Genomic DNA, 25,641 nt, shown 5'->3' on the forward strand with positions numbered 1-25,641 from the left:
TCAGAAATATTAGAACAAGAGAAGGAGATGGCAGCCGAAAATAATAATGCAAGGAGAATGCTTGGTGACTTCACAAAGCCAACGTCCAAATTTAATGGAAGAAGCATCTCCATTCCTGCCATTGGAGCCAATAATTTTGAGCTTAAGCCTCAGCTAGTTGCCTTAATGCAACAAAATTGCAAGTTTTATGGACTTCCGTCTGAAGATCCTTATCAGTTTTTAACTGAGTTCTTGCAGATCTGTGAGACTGTAAAGACGAATGGAGTTGATCCTGAAGTCTACAGACTCATGCTTTTCCCTTTTGCTGTGAGAGACAGAGCTAGAATATGGTTGGATTTACAACCTAAGGATAGCCTGGACTCCTGGGATAAGCTGGTCACTGCCTTCTTGGATAAATTCTTTCCTCCTCAAAAGCTGAGCAAGCTGAGAGTGGATGTTCAAACCTTCAAACAAAAAGATGGTGAATCCCTCTATGAAGCTTGGGAAAGATAGAAGCAGCTGACCAAAAGATGTCCATCTGACATGTTTTCAGAATGGACCATATTAGATATATTCTATTATGGTCTATCTGAATTTTCGAAAATGTCATTGGACCATTCTGCAGGTGGATCTATTCACCTAAAGAAAACGCCTGAAGAGGCTCAAGAACTCATTGATATGGTTGCAAACAACCAATTCATGTACACTTCCGAGAGGAATTCCGTGAATAGTGGGATACCTCAGAAGAAAGGAGTTCTTGAAATTGATGCTCTGAATGCCATATTGGCTCAGAACAAAGTGTTGACTTAACAGGTCAACAAGATCTCTCAAAATCTGAATGGATGGCAATATGCATCCAACAGTACTAGAGAGGCAGCTTCTGAAGAAGCTTATGATCCTGAGAACCCTGCCATGGCAGAGGTTAATTACATGGGTGAACCTTATGGAAACACCTATAACTCATCATGGAGAAATCATCCAAATTTCTCATGGAAGGATCAACAAAAGCCTCAACAAGGCTTTAACAATGGTGGACGCAATAGGTTGAGCAATAGCAAGCCATATCCATCATCTTCTCAGCAACAGACAGAGAATTCTGAACAAAATACTTCTAAATTAGCCAATCTAGTCTCTGATCTGTCAAAGGCCACTTTCAGTTTCATGAGTGAAACAAGATCCTCCATTAGAAATCTGGAGGCACAAGTGGGCCAGCTGAGTAAGAAAGTCATTGAAACTCCTCCCAGTATTCTCCCAAGCAATACAGAAGAGAATCCAAAAGGAGAGTGCAAAGCCATTGACATAGTAAATATGGCCGAATGCACAAGGGAGGAGGAGGACGAAAATCCTAGTGAGGAAGACCTCCTGGGACGTCCCTCAAGCAAGAAGGAGTTTCCTATTAAGGATCCAAAGGAATCTGAGGCTCACATAGAGACCATAGAGATTCTATTAAATCTCCTTCTGCCATTCATGAGCTCTGAAGACTATTCTTCCTCTGAAGAGGATGAAGATGTGACCGAAGAGTAAGTTGCTCAATATTTAGGAGCTATCATGAAGCTGAATGCCAAGTTGTTTGGTAATGAGACTTGGGAAAGTGAACCTCCCTTGCTCATTAGTGATCTGGATACCTGGATTTAGCAAATTTTACCTCAAAAGAAACAAGATCCTGGCAAGTTCTTAATACCTTGTACCATAGGCACCATGACCTTTGAAAAAGCTCTGTGTGATCTGGGGTCAGGGATAAATCTTATTTCACTCTCTGTAATGGAGAAGCTGGGGATCATTGAGGTACAACCTGCCTTGTTCTCATTACAATTGGCAGACAAGTCATTGAGACAAGCTTATGGAATAGTAGAGGACGTGTTAGTAAAGGTTGAAGGCCTTTACATCCCTGCTGATTTCGTAATCTTAGACACTAGGAAGGAAGAGGATGATTGCATCATCCTTGGAAGACCTTTCCTAGCCACAGCAGGAGCTGTGATAGATGTCAACAGAGGTGAATTAGTCCTTCAATTGAATGGGGACTACCTTGTGTTTAAGGCACATGGCCACCCCTCTGTGACAAAAGAGAGTAAGCATGAAGAGCTTCTCTCAGTTCAGAGTCAAGAAGAGCCCACACAGTCAACTTCTAAGTTAGGTGTTGTGAGGCCACAACCAAACTCTAAGTTTGATGTTAAGACCCCATATCCAAACTCTAAGTTTGGTGTTGGGACTATACAACATTGACCTGATCACCTTGTGGCTCCATGAGAGCCACTGTCAAGCTATTGACATTAAAGAAGCGCTTGTTGGGAGGCAACCCAATTTTATTTATCTAATTTTTATTTTATTCTATATTATTGCTATTTTGTGTTTTATTAGGTACATGATCATGAGGAGTCACGAAAAAATCATAAAAATTAAAAACAGAGTCAAAAACAGCAGAAAAAAATTTCGCACCCTGGAGGAAGCACAGGCTGGTGTTCAACGCCAGTAAGATGCATCTGGCCGGCGTTCAACGCCAGAACAGAGCATCATTCTGGCGCTGAACGCCAGTAACAAGCATGAAACTGGCGTTCAATGCCAGAAACATGCTTTACATGGGCGTTGAACACCCAGAATGTGCACCACACGGCGTTTAAATGCCAGAATGATGTGCAAAGGCAATTTACATGCCTATTTGGTGCAGGGATGGAATTCCTTGACACCTCAGGATCTGTGGACCCCACAGGATCCCCACCTACCATATTCCCACCTTACCTCCTAATCCTAGTTTTTGTGATTACTCTTCCCCATGTCACACTTCCCAACACTTTTCACGAGTCACCTCAATTCCTCTTTCCAATCACCCCTTCACCACTCACATCCATCCACTCTTCCCCATAAACCCCACCTACCTTCAAAAATTCAAAACCATTTTCCCACCCATTCCCACCCTAAATGGCCGAACATACACTCCCCCCTCTCCCTATAAATACCCTTCCATTCTACTTCATTTTCACACAACACAAACCCCTCTTCTCCCACTTGGCCGAACCTACATCTCCCCTTCTCCTCCATATTCTCTTCTTCTTCTTCTTCTTCTCTTCTTTCTTCTCTTGCTCGAGGGCGAGCAATATTCTAAGTTTGGTGTGGTAAAAGCATAAGCTTTTTGTTTTTCCATTACCATCAATGGCACCTAAGGCCGGAGAATTCTCTAGAAAAGGAAAAGGGAAGACAAAAGCTTCCACCTCCGAGTCATGGGAGATGGAAAGATTCATCTCCAAGAGCCATCAAGACCACTTCTATGATGTTGTGGCAAAGAAGAAGGTGATCCCTGAGGTCCCTTTCAAGCTCAAGAAAAATGAGTATCCGGAAATCTGACATGAAATCCGAAGAAGAGGTTGGGAAGTCCTAACCAACCCCATGCAACAAGTCAGAATCTTAATGGTTCAAGAGTTCTATGCCAATGCATGTATCACTAGGAACCATGATCAAAGTATGAACTCGAGCCCAAAGAATTATCTTACAATGGTTCGGGGGAAATACTTAGATTTTAGTCCGAAAAATGTGAGGTTGGCGTTTCACTTGCCCATGATGCAAGGAGATGAACGCCCCTACACTAGAAGGGTCAACTTTAATCAAAGGTTGGACCAAGTCCTTATGGACATATGTGTGGAAGGAGCTCAATGGAAGAGAGACTCCAAAGGCAAGCCAGTCCAACTAAGAAGACTGGACCTCAAGCCTGTGGCTAGAGGATGGTTGGAGTTCATTCAACGCTCCATCATTCCCACTAGCAACCGATCTGAAGTTACTGTGGATCGGGCCATCATGATTCATGGCATCATGATTGGAGAGGAAGTAGAAGTTCATGAGGTCATCTCCAATGAAATCTACAAAATAGCCGACAAGCCTTCACCCATGGCACGGCTAGCTTTTCCTCACCTTATTTGCCATCTATGTTACTCAGCTGGAGTTATCATAGAAGGAGACATCTCCATTGAAGAGGATAAGCCCATCACTAAGAAGAGGATGGAGCAAGCAAGAGAGACCCTTCACGGTTCTCAAGAGATGCATGAGGAAGCTCATCATCAAGAAATCCCTGAGATGCCTCAAGGGATGCACTTTCCTCCCAACAACTATTGGGAACAACTCAACACTTCCTTAGAAGATTTGAGCCACAATGTGGAACAATTAAGGGTGGAACATCATGAGCACTCCATCATTCTCCATGAAATAAGAGAAGATCAAAGAGCAATGAGGGAGGAGCAACAAAGGCAAGGAAGGGACATAGAAGAGCTTAAGAACATCATTGGTCCTTCAAGAAGAAGACGCCACTAAGGTGGATTCATTCCTTGTTCTTTATTTCTTTCTGTTTTCGGTTTTTAATGTTGTGTTTATCTATGTTTTGTGTCTCTATTTCATGATCATTAGTATGTAACCATGCCTTAAAGCTATGAATAAATCCATTAATCCTCCACCTCTCTTAAATGAAAAATGTTTCAATTCAAAAGAACAAGAAGTACATGAATTTCGAAATTATCCTTGAATTTAATTTAATTATATTGATGTGGTGACAATACTTTTGTTTTCTGAATGAATGCTTGAACAGTGCATATGTCTTTTGATCTTGCTGTTTATGAATGTTAAAACAGTTGGCTCTTGAAAGAATGATGAACAAAGAGAAATGTTATTAGTGATCTGAAAAATCATGAAATTGATTCTTGAAGCAAGAAAAAGCAGTGAAAAAGAAAGCTTGCGAAAAAAAAAGTGGCGAAAAAAAAATAGAAAGAAAAAGAAAAAGCAAGCAGAAAAAGCCAATAGCCCTTAAAACCAAAAGGCAAGGGTAAAAAGGATCCAAGGCTTTGAGCATCAATGGATAGGAGGGCCTAAGAAAATTAAATCCAGGTCTAAGCGGCTAAATCAAGCTGTCCCTAACCATGTGCTTGTGTCATGAAGGTCCAAGTGAAAAGCTTGAGACTGAGTGGTTAAAGTCGTGAGCAAAAGAGAGTGCTTAAGAGCTCTGGACACCACTAACTGGGGACTCTAGCAAAGCTGAGTCACAATCTAAAAAGGTTCACCCAGTCATGTGTCTGTGGCATTTATGTATCCGGTGGTAATACTGGAAAACAAAGTGCTTAGGGCCACGGCCAAGACTCATAAATAGCTGTGTTCAAGAATCAACATGTTTAACTAGGAAAGTCAATAACACTATCCAAAATTCTAAGTTCCTAGAGAAGCCAATCATTCAGAACTTCAAAGGAAAAAGTGAGATGCCAAAACTGTTCAGAAGCAAAAAGCTACAAGTCCCGCTCATCTAATTAGAATTAATATTCATTGATATTTTGGAATTTATAGTATATTCTCTTCTTTTTATCCTATTTGATTTTCAGTTGCTTGGGGACAAGCAACAATTTAAGTTTGGTGTTGTGATGAGCGGATAATTTATACGCTTTTTGGCATTGTTTTTAGGTAGTTTTTAGTAAGTTCAAGCTACTTTTAGGGATATTTTCATTAGTTTTTATGTTAAATTCACATTTCTGGACTTTACTATGAGTTTGTGTGTTTTTCTGTGATTTCAGGTAATTTCTGGCTGAAATTAAGGGACTTGAGCAAAACTCTGAAAAAGGCTGACAAAAGGACTACTGATGTTGTTGGAATCTGACCTCCCTGCACTCGAAATACATTTTCTGGAGCTACGGAACTCCAATTAGCGCGCTCTCAACGGCGTTGGAAAGTAGACATCCATAGCTTTCCAGCAATATATAATAGTCCATACTTTATTCGGAAATTGACGACGTAACTTGGCGTTGAACGCCAAGTACATGCTGCTGTCTGGAGTTAAACGCCAGAAAAACGTCATGATCCGGAGTTGAACGCCCAAAACACGTCATAACTTGGAGTTCAACTCCAAGAAAAGCCTCATCTCGTGGATTGATCAAGCTCAGCCCAAGCATACACCAAGTGGGCCCCGGAAGTGGATTTATGCATCAATTACTTACTCATGTAAACCCTAGGAGCTAGTTTATTATAAATAGAACATTTAACTATTGTATTAGAAGTCTTTTGACCACGTTTCATCTTTGGTCTCAGTTTTGTTTTATTCCTCATCTTAGGAGGCCATTGAGCACGTTTAGGGGGCTGGCCATTCGGTCATGCCTGAACCTTTCACTTATGTATTTTCAACGGTGGAGTTTCTGCACACCATAGATTAAGGGTGTGGAGCTCTGCTGTACCTCAAGTTTCAATATAATTACTATTACTTTTTATTCAATTCTCTCTTATTCTTATTCCAAGATATAAGTTGCACAACACTTTGATGAATGTGATGATCCGTGACAATCATCATCATTCTCACCTATGAACGCGCGTGATTGACAACCACTTCCGTTCTACCTTAGGCCGGGCGCATATCTCTTAGATTCCCCAACAGAATCTTTGTGGTATAAGCTAGATAGATGGCGGCATTCATGGGGATCCGGAAAGTATAACCTTGTCTGTGGTATTCCGAGTAGGATCCTGGGAATCCGGAAAGTCTAACCTTGTCTGTGGTATTCCGAGTAGGATTCCGGTATTGAATGACTGTGACGAGCTTCAAACTCCTGAAGGCTGGGCGTGATGACAAACGCAAAAGAATCAATGGATTCTATTCCAACCTGATTGAGAACCGACAGATGATTAGTCGTGCTGTGACAGAGCATTTGGACCATTTTCACTAAGAGGATGGGATGTAGCTATCAACCAAGGGTGATGCCTCCAGACGATTAGCCGTGCAGTGACAGCGCATAGGACCATTTTCCCGAGAGGATTAAAAGTAGCCATTGATGATGGTGATGCCCTACATACAGCTTGCCATGGAAAGGAGTAAGAAGAATTGGATGAATGCAATAAGAAAGTAGATATTCAGGAGGAGCACAGCATCTCCATACGCCTATCTGAAATTTCCACTATTGATTTACATAAGTATCTCTATCCTATTTTCTGTTTATTTTTATTAATCATATTTGATTTTCTAAATTCCATAATTTTATCCTCCTGACTGAGATTTACAAGGTGACCATAGCTTGCTTCATACCAACAATCTCCGTGGGATCGACCCTTACTCACGTAAGGTATTACTTGGATGACCCAGTGCACTTACTGGTTAAGTTGAACGAAGTTGTGTCCACACATAGCAAAGAGCCACAAGAATAATTCCATATAAAATAAAGAATACAGTATTGTGAGTATCACAATTTCGTCCACCAATCCTTAATAAGAAACTCCTTCTTGCTTGAGAGACGTCCCAGGAGGTCCTCCTCACTAGGATTTTCGTCCTTCTCCTCCCTTGTGCATTCGGCCATATTGATCACATCAATGGCCTTGCACTCTCCTTTTGGATTCTCTTCTGTATTGCTTGGGAGAATACTGGGAGGAGTTTCAATGACTTTCTTACTCAGCTGGCCCACTTGTGCCTCCAGATTTCTGATGGAGGATCTTGTTTCACTCATGAAACTGAAAGTGGCTTTTGACAGATCAGAGACTAAGTTTGCTAAATTAGAGGGGCTCTGTTCAGAATTTTCTGTCTATTGCTGAGAAGATGATGGAAAAGGCTTGTTATTACTGAGCCTATTTCTTCCACCATTGTTAAAGCCTTGTTGAGGCTTTTGTTGATCCTTCCATGAGAAATTTGGATGATTTCTCCATGATGAGTTATAGGTGTTTCCATAAGGTTCACCCATGTAATTTACCTCTGCTATTGCAGGGTTCTCAGGATCATAAGCTTCTTCAGAAGCTGCCTCTTTAGTACTGTTGGATGCATTTTGCCATCCATTCAGACTTTGAGAAATCATGTTAACTTGCTGAGTCAACATTTTGTTCTGAGCCAATATGGCATTCAGAGCATCAATTTCAAGAACTCCCTTCCTCTCAGAAGTGTACATGAATTGGTTATTTGCAACCATGTCAATAAGTTCTTGAGCTTCTGCATGCGTTTTCTTTAGGTGAATGGATCCACCAGCAGAATGGTCCAGTGACATTTTCGAAAACTCAGATAGACCATAATAGAATATATCTAATATGGTCCATTCTGAAAACATGTCAGATGGACACCTTTTGGTCAGCTGCTTGTATCTTTCCCAAGCTTCATAGAGGGATTCATCATCCTTTTGCTTGAAGGTCTGAACATCCACTCTAAGCTTGCTCAGCTTTTGAGGAGGAAAGAATTTATCCAAGAAAGCCGTGACCAGCTTATCCCAAGAGTCCAGGCTATCTTTAGGTTGTGAGTCCAACCATGTTCTAGCTCTGTCCCTTATAGCAAAAGGGAAAAGCATGAGCCTGTAGACTTCAGGATCTACTCCATTTGTCTTAACACTCTCACAAATCTGCAAGAACTCAGTTAAAAACTGGTAAGGATCTTCAGATGGAAGTCCATAAAACTTGCAGTTCTGTTGCATTAAAGCAACTAGTTGAGGTTTAAGCTCAAAATTGTTGGCTCCAATGGCAGGAATGGAGATGCTTCTTCCATCAAATTTGGACGTTGGTTTTGTGAAGTCACCAAGCATTCTCCTTGCATTATTGTTGTTGGGTTCGGCTGCCATCTCCTTCTCTTGTTCGAAAATTTCTGAAAGGTTATTTCTGGATTGTTGTAATTTAGCTTCTCTTAGTTTCCTCTTCAGAGTCCTTTCAGGTTCTGGATCAATTTCAACAAGAGTGCCTTTTTCCTTGTTCCTGCTCATATGAAAGAGAAGAAAACAAGAAAAGAAAGAGGAATCATCTATGTCACAGTATAGAGATTCCTTTATGTTAGTAGAAGAAGAAAAGAATAGAAGAAGGAAGAGTGAAGAATCCAAACACAGGGGGAGGAGTGAGTTCGGATTTTTGGATAAAGAGAGGTGAAGAGAAGTGTTAGTAAATAAATAATAAAATAGAAGAAGAGAAGAGAGGGAGAATTCGAAAATTAATTTTTGAAAAGGAGTTAGTAATTTTGAAAATTTTAGATAAGATATAATTAAAATTAATATTTAAAACAATTAAAAAGAATTTTTGAAAAAGGGATGAGATATTTTCGAAAATTAGAGAGGAAAAAGTAGTTAGGTGGTTTTAAAAAAGATAAGAAACAAACAAAAAGTCAAATAGTTAGTTGAAAAAGATATTAAAGTTAAATTTGAAAAGATAAGAAGGTAAGAAGATAAGATATTTTAAAATCAAATTTTTGAAAAAGATAAAATTTTGAAAAAGATATGATAAAAAGATAAGATAAGAAAATAAGATAGAAAAGGTATGTTTGAAAAAGATTTAATTTTTAAATTTAAAATTACTTACTTAACTAACAAGAAACTACAAGATAAGATTCTAGAACTTAAAGATTGAACCTTTCTTAACAAGAAAGTAACAAACTTTAAATTTTTGAATCAATCACATTAATTGTTAGTGACTTTTCGAAAATTTGATATAAAGATAAGAAAAAGATTTTGAAAATAATTTGAAAAAGAATAAAAAAAAAGATAAGATTTTTAAAATTGAAATTTTGACTTGACTTGTAAGAAACAACTAATTTAAAAATTTTTGACCAAGTCAACCCAAAATTTCGAAGATTATGAGAAAAATAAGGAAAAGATATTTTTTTATTTTTGAAATTTTAATTATGAGAGAGAAAAACACAATTATGACCCAAAACTTAAAAATTTTGGATCAAAACACATGATGCATGCAAGAACACTATGAATGTCAAGATGAACACCAAGAACACTTTGAAGATCATGATGAACATCAAGAACATATTTTTCAAAAATTTTTGATGCAAAGAAAACATGCAAGACACCAAACTTAGAAATCTTTAATGCATGGACTCTAACAAACGAAAAATGCATATGAAAAATAACAAAAGATACAAAACAAGAAATCATCAAGATCAAACAAGAAGACTTACCAAGAACAACTTGAAGATCATGAAGAACGCTATGAATGCATGGAATTTTCGAAAAAAATAATGCATAAATTTTAAAAACATGCAATTGACACCAAACTTAAAAATTGACTCAAGACTCAAACAAGAACACAAAATATTTTTGGTTTTTATGATTTTATGATTTTTTTGTATTTTTATTATTTCTTTCGAAAATTATTTTTTTTTGGAAAAACGAAAAATAGAGAAAAATTTTGAAAAATTTTTGAAAAATTTTTTGAAAAGAAAATTACCTAATCTGAGCAACAAGATGAACCGTCAGTTGTCCATACTCGAACAATCCCCGGCAACGGCGCCAAAAACATGGTGGACAAAATTGTGATTCGTACTCTTTGTACTTGTATGAAATTTTACTCGAGATAATAGCTCTTTACTATGTGTGGACACAACTCCGTTCAACTTAACCAGCAAGTGTACTGGGTCATCCAAGTAATACCTTACGTGAGTAAGGATCGATCCCACAGAGATTGTTGGCATGAAGTAAGCTATAGTCATCTTGTAAATCCCAGTCAGGTAGAGTCAAATGTAATTGGATTAGATATTTAAAAGAAAAATAAAATAAAGGGATAGAAATACTTATGTAAATTAATAGTGGGAATTTCAGATAAGCGTATGGAGATACTGTGCCCTTTCTTTTTCTACTTTTCTACTTCTTCCTTCAATTCTTCTTACTCATTTCCATGGCAAGCTGTATGTAGGGCATCACCGTTGTCAATGGCTACATCCCATCCTCTCAGTGAAAAAGGTCCAAATGCTCTGTCACAGCACGGCTAATCATCTGTCAGTTCTCAATCAGGTTGGAATAGAATCCCTTGATTCTTTTGTGTCTATCACTAACGCCCAGCCTTCAGGAGTTTGAAGCTCGTCACAGTCATTCAATCCCGGAATCTTACTCAGAATACCACAGACAAGGTTAGACTTTCCGGATTCCCATGAATGCCGCCATCAATTCTAGCTTATACCACGAAGATTCTGATTAAAGAATCCAAGAGATATGCGCCCGGTCTAAGGTAGAACGGAAGTGGTTGTCAGTCACGCGCGTTTATAGGTGAGAATGATGATGAGTGTCACGGATCATCACATTCATCAAGTTGAAGTGCAACGAATATCTTAGAACAGGAATAAATGAAATTTATAGGAAAAGAGTAGTAATTGTATTAAAGCTTGAGGTACAGCAGAGCTCCACACCCTTAATCTATGGTGTGTAGAAACTCCACCGTTGAAAATACATAAGTGAAAGGTTCAGACATGGCCGAATGGCCAGCCCCCCAAAACGTGATCAATGGCCTCCTAAGATGAAGAATAAAACAAAACTGAGACCAAAGATGTCTAATACAATAGTAAATTATCCTATTTATACTAGACTAGCTACTAGGGTTTACATGAGTAAGTAATTGATGCATAAATCCACTTCCGGGGCCCACTTGGTGTGTGCTTGGGCTGAGCTTGATCTATCCACGAGCTGAGGCTTCTTTTGGAGTTGAACGCCAAGTTGTAACGTGTTTTGGGCGTTCAACTCCAGGTCGTGACGTGTTTCTGGCGTTTTACTCCAGACAGCAGCATGAAACTGGCGTTGAGCGCCAGTTTACGTCTTCAATTCCCAAATAAAGTATAGACTATTATATATTTCTGGAAAGCTCTGGATGTCTACTTTCCAAAGCCGTTAAGAGCGCGCCATTTGACGTTCTGTAGCTCCAGAAAATTCATTTCAAGTGCAGGGAGGTCAGATTCCAACAGCATCAGTTGTCCTTTGTCAGCTTCCTATCAGAGTTTTGCTCAAGTCCCTCAATTTCAGCCAGAATTTACCTAAAATCACAGAAAAACACACAAACTCATAGTAAAGTCCAGAAATGTGAATTTAACATAAAAACTAATGAAAACATCCCTAAAAGTAGCTTGAACTTACTAAAAATTACCTAAAAACAATGCCAAAAAGCATATAAATTATCCGCTCATCACTTCCCTTTTGGTCTTGGTTAAGAAATCAGTAACTCAGGAGTTATCTTAGCACAACATAATTGATAACTGTTATCTTGCTAATTGAACTGAACTTCAATAATCCCAACCTTTTCTTAGGAAATAAATAGGATTCGCAGGTCTAACTAATTAGTCCCTTGACTTTCCTTTGCTTTAGCAAAGGTTAACTAAGTAGAATTAAGATTCAACTTTCATTATTATTGATAAGAATAACTCATTCTGGACTTCCAATTTCTCATACCTTGCCAAAAGTTTGCTTTACAGTATTTATTTATTTTAATTGTCATTTAAATTACTTGTCATACTTCTTCCTTAATTCCAAAACCCCACAATTTTACCTTTTTCGTAGCCAATAATAAGAACATACCTCCCTGCAATTCCTTGAGAAGACGACCCGAGGTTTGAATACTCGGTTATCAATTTCAAAGGGGTTTGTTACTTGTGACAACTAAAACATTTGCACGAAAGGATTTTTGTTGGTTTAGAAACTATATCTACAACGTGACTATTTTTATAAAATTCTTTACTAGCAAAAATCCTAACGTCAATAGGCTTTGGAGATGAATCTCTCCATCTCCTATGACTCGGAGGTGGAAGCTTTTGTCTTCCCTTTCCCTTTGCTAGAGGTTTCTCCGGCCTTAGGTGCTATTAATGGTTATGGAAAAATAAAAAGCTATGATTTTACCACACCAAACTTAAAATATTGCTCGCCCTCGAGCAAGAGAAGAAAGAATAGATTAAGAAGAAGAAGATATAGAGGAGAGGGAGAGAGGTTGTGTTTCGGCCAAGGTGGAGAAGAGAGGGTTGTGTTGTGTGAAAATGAAGAAGAATGGAGGGGTATTTATAGTGGAGGGAGAGGGGTTAAGGTTCGGCCATATTGGGTGGGTTGGGTGGGAAAGTGATTTTGAATTTTTGAAGGTAGGTAAGGTTTATGGAAAAGGGTGGATGGATGTGGGTGGCGAAGGTGGGTAATTAGGAAGAGAGATTGAGGTGATTGGTGAAGGGTTTTTGGGGAAGAGTGTTTATGGGAAAGAGAGGATGAATGTGAAGAAGAGGAGAGAGGGTGAGTTGAGGTAGGTGAGGATCCTGTGGGATCCACAGATCTTAAGATGATCCTGTGGGGTCCACAGATCTTGAGGTGTCAAGGATTTACATCCCTGCACCAATTAGGCATGTAAAACGCCTTTGCATACAATTCTGGCGTTTAAACGCCGAAGTGATGCCTATGTTGGGCGTTCAACGCCCAACTGCAGCATGTTTCTGGCGTTGAATGCCAGTTCCATGCTTGTTTCTGGCGTTCAGCGCCAGCTCTCCTCAGGGCATATTCCTGGCGTTCAAACACCAGGATGATGCTTGTTTTTGGCGTTCAACGCCAGATCCATGCTCTGTTCTGGCGTTGAACGCCAGCCAGATGCTCCTTACTGGCGTTTAAACGCCAGTAAATCCTTCCTCCAAGGTGTTATTTTTCTTCTGCTGTTTTTAATTCTGTTTTTAATTTTAGTATTTTTTCATGACTCCACATGATCATGAACCTAATAAAACATAAAAGAACAAAAAAAATAAAAATAAAATTAGATAAATAAAAATTGGGTTGCCTCCCAATAAGCACTTTTTTAATGTCAATAGCTTGACAGTGGGCTCTCATGGAGCCTCACAGGTGATCAGGTCAATGTTGTAGACTCCCAATACCAAACATAGAGTTTGGATGTGGGGATTCAACCCCAAACTTAGAGTTTGGCTGTGGCCTCTCAACACCAAACTTAGAGTTTAATTGTGGGGGCTTTGTTTGACTCTGTACTGAGAGAAGCTTTTCATGCTTCCTCTCCATTGTTAAAAAAGAAGATCCTTGAGCCTTAAACATAAGATAGTCCCCATTCAATTGAAGGACTAATTCTCCTCTATTAACATCTATCACAGCTCCTGCTGTGGCCAGGAAAGGTCTTCCAAGGATGATGCATTCATCCTCCTCCTTCCTAGTGCCTAAGATTATGAAATTAGCAGGGATGTAAAGGCCTTCAACCTTTACCAACATGTCCTCTACCAATCCATAAGCTTGTCTTTCTGACTTGTCTACCAATTGTAATGAAAATATGGCAGGCTGTACCTCAATGATCCCCAGCTTCTCCATTACAGAGAGTGGCATAAGATTCATGCTTGACCCCAGGTCACACAGAGCCTTTTCAAAGGTCATGGTGCCTATGGTACAGGGTATTAAGAATTTGCCAGATCTTGTCTCTTTTGAGGTAAGGTTTGCTGAACCCATGTATCTAGTTCACTGATGAGCAAGGGAGGTTCACCTTCCCAAGTCTCATTACCAAATAACTTGGCATTCAGCTTCATGATAGCTCCTAGATATTGAGCAACTTGCTCTCCAGTTACATCTTCATCCTCTTCAGAGGAAGAATAGTCTTCAGAGCTCATGAATGGCAGAATGAGGTTTAATAGGATCTCTATGGTCTCTATATGAGCCTCAGATTCCCTTGGGTCCTCAATAGGGAACTCCTTCTTGCTTGAGAGACGTCCCATGAGGTATTCCTCATTGGGATTCACGTCCTCTCCTTCCTCTCTAGGTTCGGCCATGTTGATTATATCAATGGCCTTGCATTCTCTTTTTGGATTCTCTTCAGTATTGCTTGGGAGAGTACTAGGAGGAGTTTCAGCGATTTTCTTACTCAGCTGGCCCACTTGTGCCTCCAGGTTTCTGATGGAGGACCTTGTTTCACTCATGAAACTTAAAGTGGCCTTAGACAGATCAGAGACTAGATTTGTGATGAGCGGATAATTTATACGCTTTTTGGCATTGTTTTTATATAGTTTTTAGTAAGTTTGAGCTACTTTTAGGGATGTTTTCCTTAGTTTTTATGTTAAATTCACATTTCTGGACTTTACTATGAGTTTGTGTGTTTTTCTGTGATTTCAGGTAAATTCTGACTGAAATTGAGGGATTTGAGCAAAACTCTGAAGAAGGCTGACAAAAGGACTGCTGATGCTGTTGGAATCTGACCTCCCTGCACTCGAAATGGATTTTCTAGAGCTACAGACCTCCAATTGGCACGCTCTCAACGGCGTTGGAAAGTAGACATCCAGGGCTTTCCAGCAATATATAATAGTCCATACTTTATTCGAAGATTGATGACGTAACTTGGCGTTAAACGCCAAGTTCATGCTGCTGTCTGGAGTAAAACGCCAGAAAAACGTCATGATCCGGAGTCAAACGCCCAAAACACGTCATAACCTGAAGTTTGACGCCAAGAAATGCCTCTACACGTGGATTGATCAAGCTCAGCCCAAACACACACCAAGTGGGCCCCGGAAGTGGATTTATGCATCAATTACTTACTCATGTAAACCCTAGTAGCTAGTCTAGTATATATAGGACATTTATCTATTGTATTAGACATCTTTTGACCACTTTAAACTCTTTATTCATTCGGTCACTTGATCATGGAGAGGGCTGGCCATTCGGCCATGCCTGAACCTCTTGCTTATGTATTTTCAACGGTGGAGTTTCTGCACACCATAGATTAAGGGTGTGGAGCTCTGCTGTACCTCAAAGATTAATGAAGTTCTATTTTCTTTTATTCAATTCTCTATCTTATTCTTATTCCAAGATATTCATTCGTACTCAAGAACATGATGAATGATGATGAGTTAGATAACCCTCATTATTATTCTCACTGATGAACGCGCGTGATTGACAACCACTTACGTTCTACATGCACCACAAGCTTGAATGTGTATCTCTTAGATTCCCCAACAGAATCTTCGTGGTATAAGCTAGATAGATGGCGGCATTTATCTGGATCCGGAAAGTCCAACCTTGTCTGTGGTGTTCCGAGTAGGATCCTGGGAATCCGAAAAGTCTCACCTTGTCTGTGGTATTCCGAGTAGGATTCCGTTCATGAATGACTGTGACGTGCTTCAAACTTTAACCTGCTGGGCGTTAGTGACAAACGCAAAAGAGGGATTCTATTCCAGTAGGAGCGGGAACCAACCGGTGATTGGCCGCACTGTGACAGAGTGCGTGCATTAGCTTTCACTGCGAGGATGGGATGTAGCTATCAACCATGGGTGATGCCTCCAGACTGGTTAGCTGTGCGAGTGACAGCCGCACAGGTTATTTCCCCGAGAGGAATGAAAGTAGCCACAGCTGATAGTGAACCCCTATACAAAGCTTGCCATGGAAAGGAGTAAGAAGGATTGAGCAGAAGGAGTAGGAAGGCAGGCGTCCGAGAGCTCTACAGCACCTCCATTCCGCTTATCTGAGATTCCTACCAATAAATCTACATAAGTATTTCTATCCCTTTTATTATTCCTTTTTATTAAAACAATCCAATTATCACTATTACAAATGTTCAATCCGCCTAACTGAGATTTGCAAGGTGACCATAGCTTGCTTCATACCAACAATCTCTGTGGATTCGACCCTTACTCACGTAAGGTTATTACTTGGACGACCCAGTACACTTGCTGGTTAGTTGAACGGAGTTGTGAAGAAAATAAACAGTGCCATAAGAGTATACATCCTTTATAAACAAATAACAAGTGATCACAATTTCGTCCACCAAGTTTTTGGCGCCGTTGCCGGGGAACAATCAATTTCGAACAACAATTCAAACAATTGTTTCCAACCCACAATGGTGCCAAGTTTTTAATCCGGCAACAACACCAAGTTTTTGGCGCCGTTGCCGGGGATTGTTCGAGTATGGACAACTGACGGTTCATCTTGTTGCTCAGATTAGGTACTTTTCTTTTCAAAAATCTTTTTCAAAAATTTTTCTTTTATTTTTCGTTTTTACAAACTTTATTTTCGAAAATAATTAATAAAAATACAAAAAAATTAGAAAATCATAAAAATCAAAAATATTTTGTGTTTCTTGTTTGAATCTTGAGTCAATTTTTAAGTTTGGTGTCAATTGCATGCTTTTAAAATTTTTCTTGCATTTTTTTGAAAATCTCATGCATTCATAGTGTTCTTCATGATCTTCAAGTTGTTCTTGATAAGTCTTCTTGTTTGATCTTGATGATTTCTTGTTTTGTGTTGGTTGTTGTTTTACATGTGCATTTTTGCATTCATATTTTCCATGCATTAAAGATTTCTAAGTTTGGTGTCTTGCATGTTTTCTTTGCATCAAAAATTTTTCAAAATTATGTTCTTGATGTTCATCATGATCTTCAAAGTGTTCTTGGTGTTCATCTTGACATTCATAGCATTCTTGCATGCATTCATGTTTTTGATCTAAAAATTTCATGCATTGAGTCTTTTTGTTGTTTTTCTCTCTCATAATTTTCGAAAATAATAAATCAAAAATATCTTTTCCTTATTTCCCTCCAAATTTTCGAAATTTTGGGTTGACTTGGTCAAAAATTTTTAAAATTAGTTGTTTCTTACAAGTCAAGTCAAAATTTCAATTTTAAAAATCTTATCTTTTCAAAATCTTTTTTTTCAAAAATCATATCTTTTTCAATTTTCTTTATAATTTTCGAAAATTTCAAAAATCTTTTTCAAAATTATTTTCAAAATCTTTTTCTTATCTTTATATCAAATTTTCGAAAATTACACTAACAATTAATGTGATTGGTTCAAAAATTTGAAGTTTGTTACTTTCTTGTTAAGAAAGGTTCAATCTTTAAATTCTAGAAACTTATCTTGTAGTTTCTTGTTAGTTAAGTAATTTTTAAAAATTAAATCTTTTTCAAAATATCTTTTTCAAATATATCTTTTTATCTTTATCTTATCTTTTTCAAAAATTTTATCTTTTTCAAAATTTGATTTCAAAATATCTTATCTAACTTACTATCTTCTTATCTTTTTAAATTTTGATTTCAAATCTTTTTCAATCAACCAACTAACTTGTTGTTTGTTTCTTACCTTTTTCAAAACCACCTAACTACTTCTCTCTCTTCTATTTTCGAAAATATCTCACTCTTTTTCAAAATTCTTTTTAATTAATTAATTGTTTCATGTTTAAATTTTAATTATAATTTTCGAAAATCACTAACCACTTTTTCAAAAATTATTTTCGAAATTTATCTTCTCTTTTCTTCTTCTATTTAATTATTTAATTACTAACACTTCTCTTCACCTCTCTTCATCTAAAAACCGAACCTCTTCTTCATTCTTCCACCCCTTCTTTTTCTACTGACATAAAGGAATCTCTATACTGTGACATAGAGGATTCCTTTTTCTTTTCTTGTTTTCTTCTCTTTCATATGAGCAGGAACAGGGATAAAGGCACTCTTGTTGAAATTGATCCAGAACCTGAAAGGACTCTGAAGAGAAAATTAAAAGAAGCTAAATTACAACAATCCAGAAGAGACCTTCTTGAAATTTTAGAACAAGAGAAAGAGATGGCAGAAGAAAATAATAATAATAATGCAAGAAGAATGCTTGGAGACTTCACAAAGCCAACGTCCAAGTTTGATGGAAGAAGCATCTCCATTCCTGCCATTGGAGCCAATAACTTTGAGCTTAAGCCTCAACTAGTTGCCTTAATGCAACAAAACTGCAAGTTTTATGGACTTCCATCTGAAGATCCTTACCAGTTTTTAACTGAGTTCTTGCAGATCTGTGACACTGTAAAGACAAATGGAGTTAATCCTGAAGTCTACAGACTCTTGCTTTTCCCTTTTGCTGTAAGAGACAGAGCTAGAGTATGGTTGGATTCACAACCCAAAGATAGCCTGGACTCATGGGATAAGCTTGTCACTGCATTCTTAGATAAATTCTTTCCTCCTCAAAAGCTGAGCAAGCTGAGAGTGGATGTTCAAACCTTCAAACAAAAAGATGGTGAATCCCTCTATGAAGCTTGGGAAAGATACAAGCAGCTGACCAAGAGATGTCCATCTGACATGTTTTCAGAATGGACCATATTAGATATATTCTATTATGGTCTCTCTGAGTTTTCGAAAATGTCATTGGACCATTCTGCAGGTGGATCTATTCACCTGAAGAAAACGCCTGAAGAGGCTCAAGAACTCATTGACATGGTTGCAAACAACCAGTTTATGTACACCTCTGAGAGGAATTCCGTGAACACTGGGATACCTCAGAAGAAAGGAGTTCTTGAAATTGATGCTCTGAATGCCATATTGGCTCAGAACAAAGTGTTGACTCAACAGGTCAACATGATCTCTCAAAATCTGAATGGATTGCAACATGCATCCAACAATAATAGAGAGGCAGCTTCTGAAGAAGCTTATGATCCTGAAAACCCTGCCATGGCAGAGGTTAATTACTTAGGTGGAACTTATGGAAACACCTATAACTCATCATGGAGAAATCATCCAAATTTCTCCTGGAAGGATCAACAAAAACCTCAACAAGGTTTTAATAATGGTGGACGTGCTAGGCTGAATAATAGTAAGCCATATCCATCATCTTCTCAGCAACAGACAGAGAACTCTGAACAAAACAATTCTAATTTAGCCAACATAGTCTCTGATCTGTCAAAGGCCACTTTTAGTTTCACGAATGAAACAAGATCCTCCATTAGGAATTTGGAGGCACAAGTGGGCCAGCTGAGTAAGAAAGTTATTGAAACTCCTCCCAGTATTCTCCCAAGCAATACAGAAGAAAATCCAAAAGGAGAGTGCAAGGCCATTGATTTAATCAAAATGGCCGAATGCACAAGGGAGGAGGAGGACGAAAATCCTAGTGAGGAAGACCTCCTGAGACGTCCTTCAAGCATGAAGGAGTTTCCTATTAAGGATCCAGAGGAATCTGAGGCTCATCTAGAGACCATAGAGATCCCATTAAATCTCCTTCTGCCATTCATGAGCTCTGAAGAATATTCATCCTCTGAAGAAGATGAAGATGTGATTGGAGAGCAAGCTGCTCTATATTTAGGAGCTATCATGAAGCTGAATGCCAAACTGTTTGGTAATGAGACTTGGGAAAGTAAACCTCCCTTGCTCATTAGTGAACTAGACACTTGGATTCAGAAAACTCTACCTCAAAAGAAACAAGATCCTGGCAAGTTCTTAATACCTTGTACCATTGGCACCATGAGCTTTGAAAAAGCTCTATGTGACCTGGGGTCAGGGATAAATCTTATGCCACTCTCTGTAATGGAGAAGATGGGGATCATTGAGGTACAACCTGCCTTGTTCTCATTACAATTGGCAGATAAGTCCATAAGACAAGCTTATGGGTTAGTAGAGGACGTGCTAGTAAAGGTTGAAGGCCTTTACATCCCTACTGATTTCATAATCCTAGACACTAGGAAGGAAGATGATGAATGCATCATCCTAGGAAGACCTTTCCTAGCCACAGCAGGAGCTGTGATAGATGTCAACAGAGGTGAATTAGTCCTTCAATTGAATGGAGAATATCTTGTGTTTCAAGCACATGGCTATCCCTCTGTGACAAAAGAGAGCAAGCATGAAGAGCTTCTCTCAGTTCAAGGTCAAGAAGAGCCCACACAGTCAAACTCTAAGTTTGGTGTTGTGAGGCCACAACCAAACTCTAAGTTTGGTGTTCAAACCCCATATCCAAACTCTAAGTTTGGTGTTGGGAATACTACACACTAAATTGACCTGATCACCATGTGGCTCCATGAGAGCCACTGTCAAGCTATTGACATTAAAGAAGCGCTTGTTGGGAGGCAACCCAATTTTATTTATCTAATTCTATTTTATTTTGTTTCTTTGTTATTTTTGTGTTTCATTAGGTACATGATCATGAGGAGTCACGAAAAAATCAAAAAAAATTAAAAACAGAGTCAAAAACAGAAGAAAAAAATTTTTTCACCCTGGGGACACACGGGCTGGCGTTCAACGCCCAGAAGGTGCATCTGGCCGGCGTTCAACGCCAGAACTGAGCACCATTCTGGCGCTGAACGCCCAAAACAAGCAACAACCTGGCGTTTAACGCCAGGTTGCGCACACAGAGGACAATCTGGCGCTGAACGCCAGAAACAAGCATGAAACTGGCGTTCAACGCCAGAAACATGCATAACATGGGCGTTTAACGCCCAGCACGTGCATCAATGGGCGTTTAAACGCCAGAATGATGCATGAAGGCATGTTACATGCCTATATGGTGAAGGAATGGTATTTGTTTTCACCTCAGGATCTGTGGACCCCACAGGATCCCCACTACAGGATCTGTGGACCCCACAGGATCCCCACCTACCACATTTCTTTTAATCCTAATCACACTCTTCTAATCCAAATCTCATTCTCAATGTCACACTTCCCAAAAACCTTCACCTATCACCTCAATTCCTCTTCCCAATTACCCCATTCACCATTCACATCATCCCCTCTTTCCCATACACCCCACCTACCCCCACTACTTTCAAATTCAATTTCCCACCCTTTCCCACCCAATATGGCCGAACCTATACCCTCCCCCCTCCCTATAAATACCCTTCTTTTCTTTTACATTTTCACACAACACAAACCCACATTCTCCAAAATAGCCGAACCCTCTCTTCTCCCTCTCTACCATATTTTCTTCTTCTTCTTCTACTCTTCTTTTCTTTTTTGCTTGGGGACAAGCAAATTTTAAGTTTGGTGTGGTAAAAAGCCTAAGCTTTTTGTTTTTCATTCACCATCAATGGCACCCAAGACCGGAGTCTTCTCAAGAAAAGGAAAAGGGAAGGCAAAAGCTTTCACTTCCGAGTCATGGGAGAAGGAGAGATTCATCTCCAAGAGCCACCAAGACCACTTCTATGATGTTGTGGCAAAGAAGAAAGTGATCCATGAGGTCCCTTTCAAACTCAAGAAGAATGAGTATCCGGAAATCCGACTTGAAATTCAAAGAAGAGGTTGGGAAGTCATAGCCAACCCCATACAACAAGTTGGAATTTTAATGGTTCAAGAGTTCTATGCCAATGCATGGATCACTAGAAACCATGACCAAGGTATAAACCCAAGTCCGAAAAACTATATCACCATGGTTAGGGGGAAATACTTGGATTTTAGTCCGGAAAATGTGAGGTTGGCGTTTCATTTGCCTATGATGCAAGGTGATGAACACCCCTACACTAGAAGGGTCAACTTTGATCAAAGGTTGGACCAAGTCCTTAGGGACATTTGTGTGGAAGGCGCCCAATGGAGAATGGACTCCAAAGGTAATCCAGTCCAACTAAGAAGGCTGGACCTCAAGCCTGTAGCTAGAGGATGGTTGGAGTTCATCCAAAGATCCATCATCCCTACAAGCAACCGATCTGAAGTTACTGTGGATCGGGCCATCATGATTCATAGCATCATGATTGGAGAGGAAGTAGAGGTTCATGAAGTCATATCCAATGAACTCTACAAAATAGCTGACAAGCCTTCATACATGGCACGGCTAGCATTCCCTCACCTCATATGCCATCTATGTTATTCAGCTGGAGTTATCATAGATGGAGATGTCTCCATTGAAGAAGACAAGCCCATTACCAAGAAAAAGATGGAGCAAACAAGGGAAGCTCCTCACGGCCTCCAAGAAGAACATGAGGAAGTGCATCATCAACAAATGCCTCAAGGAATGCACTTTCCTCCCAACAACTATTGGGAGCAACTCAACACCTCCTTAGAGGATTTGAGTCATAATGTTGAACAACTAAGGGTGGAACATCATGAGCACTCCATCATTCTCCAAGAAATAAGAGAAGATCAAAGAGCAATGAGGGAGGAGCAACAAAGGCAAGGAAGGGACATAGAAGAGTTGAAGAACATCATTGGTCCTTCAAGAAGAAGACGCCACTAAGGTGGATTCATTCCTTGTTCTTTATCTCTTTCTGTTTTCGGTTTTTAATGCTATGTTTATTTATGTTTTGTGTCTCTACTTCATGATCATTAGTATGTAAACCATGCCTTAAAGCTATGAAATAAAATCCATTAGTCCTTCACCTCTCTTAAAAGAAAAATGTTTTAATTCAAAAGAACAAGAAGTGCATAATTTTCGAAATTATTAGTGAATTTAGTTTAATTATATTGATGTGGTAACAATGCTTTTGTTTTCTGAATGAATGAATGAACAGTGCATATGTCTTTTGATCTTGTTGTTTATGAGTGTTTAAAATTGTTGGCTCTTGAAAGAATGATGAACAAAGAGAAATGTTATTGAGGATCTGAAAAATCATGAAATTGATTCTTGAAGCAAGAAAAAGCAGTGAAAAAGAAAGCTTGCGAAAAAAAAGAAAAAAATGGCGAAAAAAAAAAAAAAAAAAAAAGAAGGAGCAGTAGAAAAAGCCAATAGCCCTTAAAACCAAAAGGCAAGGGTAAAAAGGATCCAAGGCTTTGAGCATCAATGGATAGGAGGGCCCAAGGAAATTAAATCCAGGCCTAAGCGGCTAAACCAAGCTGTCCCTAACCATGTGCTTGTGTCATGAAGGTCCAAGTGAAAAGCTTGAGACTGAGTGGTTAAAGTCGTGATCCAAAGCAAAAGAGTGTGCTTAAGAGCTCTGGACACCACTAACTGGGGACTGTAGCAAAGCTAAGTCACAATCTGAAAAGGTTCACCCAGTTATGTGTCTGTGGCATTTGTGTATCCGGTGGTAATACTGGAAGACAAAGTGCTTAGGGCCACAGCCAAGACTCATAAGTAGCTGTGTTCAAGAATCAACATGCTTAACTAGGAAAGTCAATAACACTATCCGAAATTCTAAGTTCCTAGAGAAGCCAATCATTCATAAACTTCAAAGGAAAAAGTGAGATGCCAAAACTGTTCAGAAGCAAAAAGCTACAAGTCCCGCTCATGCAATTAAATTAATATTCATTGATATTTTGGACTTTATAGTATATTCTCTTCTTTTTATCCTATCTGATTTTCAGTTGCTTGGGGACAAGCAACAATTTAAGTTTGGTGTTGTGATGAGCGGATAATTTATACGCTTTTTGGCATTGTTTTTATATAGTTTTTAGTAAGTTTGAGCTACTTTTAGGGATGTTTTCCTTAGTTTTTATGTTAAATTCAAATTTCTGGACTTTACTATGAGTTTGTGTGTTTTTCTGTGATTTCAGGTAAATTCTGACTGAAATTGAGGGATTTGAGCAAAACTCTGAAGAAGGCTGACAAAAGGACTGCTGATGCTGTTGGAATCTGACCTCCCTGCACTCGAAATGGATTTTCTGGAGCTACAGACCTCCAATTGGCACGCTCTCAACGGCGTTGGAAAGTAGACATCCAGGGCTTTCCAGAAATATATAATAGTCCATACTTTATTCGAAGATTGATGACATAACTTGGCGTTAAACGCCAAGTTCATGCTGCTGTCTGGAGTAAAACGCCAGAAAAACGTCATGATCCGGAGTCAAACGCCCAAAACACGTCATAACCTGAAGTTTGACGCCAAGAAATGCCTCTACACGTGGATTGATCAAGCTCAGCCCAAACACACACCAAGTGGGCCCCGGAAGTGGATTTATGCATCAATTACTTACTCATGTAAACCCTAGTAGCTAGTCTAGTATATATAGGACATTTATCTATTGTATTAGACATCTTTTGACCACTTTAAACTCTTTATTCATTCGGTCACTTGATCATGGAGAGGGCTGGCCATTCGGCCATGCCTGAACCTCTTGCTTATGTATTTTCAACGGTGGAGTTTCTGCACACCATAGATTAAGGGTGTGGAGCTCTGCATGTACGGAGTTCTTATTCCTTTCCATGGCAAGCTGTATGTAGGGCATCACCATTGTCAATGGCTACATCTCATCCTCTCAGTGAAAAAGGTCCAAATGCTCTGTCACGGCACGGCTAATCATCTGTCGGTTCTCGACCATGTTGGAATAGAATCCCTTGATTCTTTTGCGTTTGTCATCATGCCCAACAATCGCGAGTTTGAAGCTCGTCACAGTCATTCAATCCCTGAATCCTACTTGGAATACCACAGACAAGGTTTAGACTTTCTGGATTCTCATGAATGCCGCCATCAATCTAGCTTATACCACGAAGATTCTGATTAAGGAATCCAAGAGATATGCACCCGGTCTAAAGTAGAACGGAAGTGATTGTCAGTCACGCGTTCATAGGTGAGAATGATGATGAGTGTTACAGATCATCACATTCATCATGTTGAAGTGCAACGAATATCTTAGAACAGGAATAGCTGAATTGAATAGAAAATAGTAGTAATTGCATTAAAACATGAGGTACAGCAGAGCTCCACACCCTTAATCTATGGTGTGTAGAAACTCCACCGTTGAAAATATATAAGTGAAGAAGGTTTAGGCATGGCCGAATGGCTAGCCCCCCAAACGTAATCACAGGATCAAAAATACAATCCAGGATGAAACTTCAATAGTAAAAGGTCCTATTTATACTAGACTAGCTACTAGGATTTACAGAAATAAGTAATTGATGCAGAAATCCACTTCTGGGGCCCACTTGGTGTGTGCTTGGGCTGAGCTTGAGCTTTACACGAGTTGAGGCTTCTATTGGAGTTGAACGCCAAGTTGTAACGTATTTTTGGCGTTCAACTTTGGTTCGTGACGTGTTTCTGGCGTTTGACTCCAGAATGCAGCATGGAACTGGCGTTGAGCGCCAGTTTACGTCATTTAATCTCGAATAAAGTATGGACTATTATATACTGATGGAAAGCTCTGGATGTGTACTTTCCAATTCCGTTGAGAGCGCGTCATTTGAAGTTCTATAGCTCTAGAAAATCTATTTTGAGTGCAGGGAGGTCAGAATCCAACAGCATCATCAGTCCTTTGTCAGCCTTCTATCAGAGTTTTGCTCAGGTCCCTCAATTTCAGCCAGAAAATACCTGAAATCATAGAAAAACACACAAACTCATAGTAAAGTCCAGAAATGTAAATTTAGCATAAAAACTAATGAAAAC

Source organism: Arachis stenosperma, chromosome 3 (genome assembly GCF_014773155.1).
Source record: "Arachis stenosperma cultivar V10309 chromosome 3, arast.V10309.gnm1.PFL2, whole genome shotgun sequence".
Classification (NCBI taxonomy): Eukaryota; Viridiplantae; Streptophyta; class Magnoliopsida; order Fabales; family Fabaceae; genus Arachis; species Arachis stenosperma.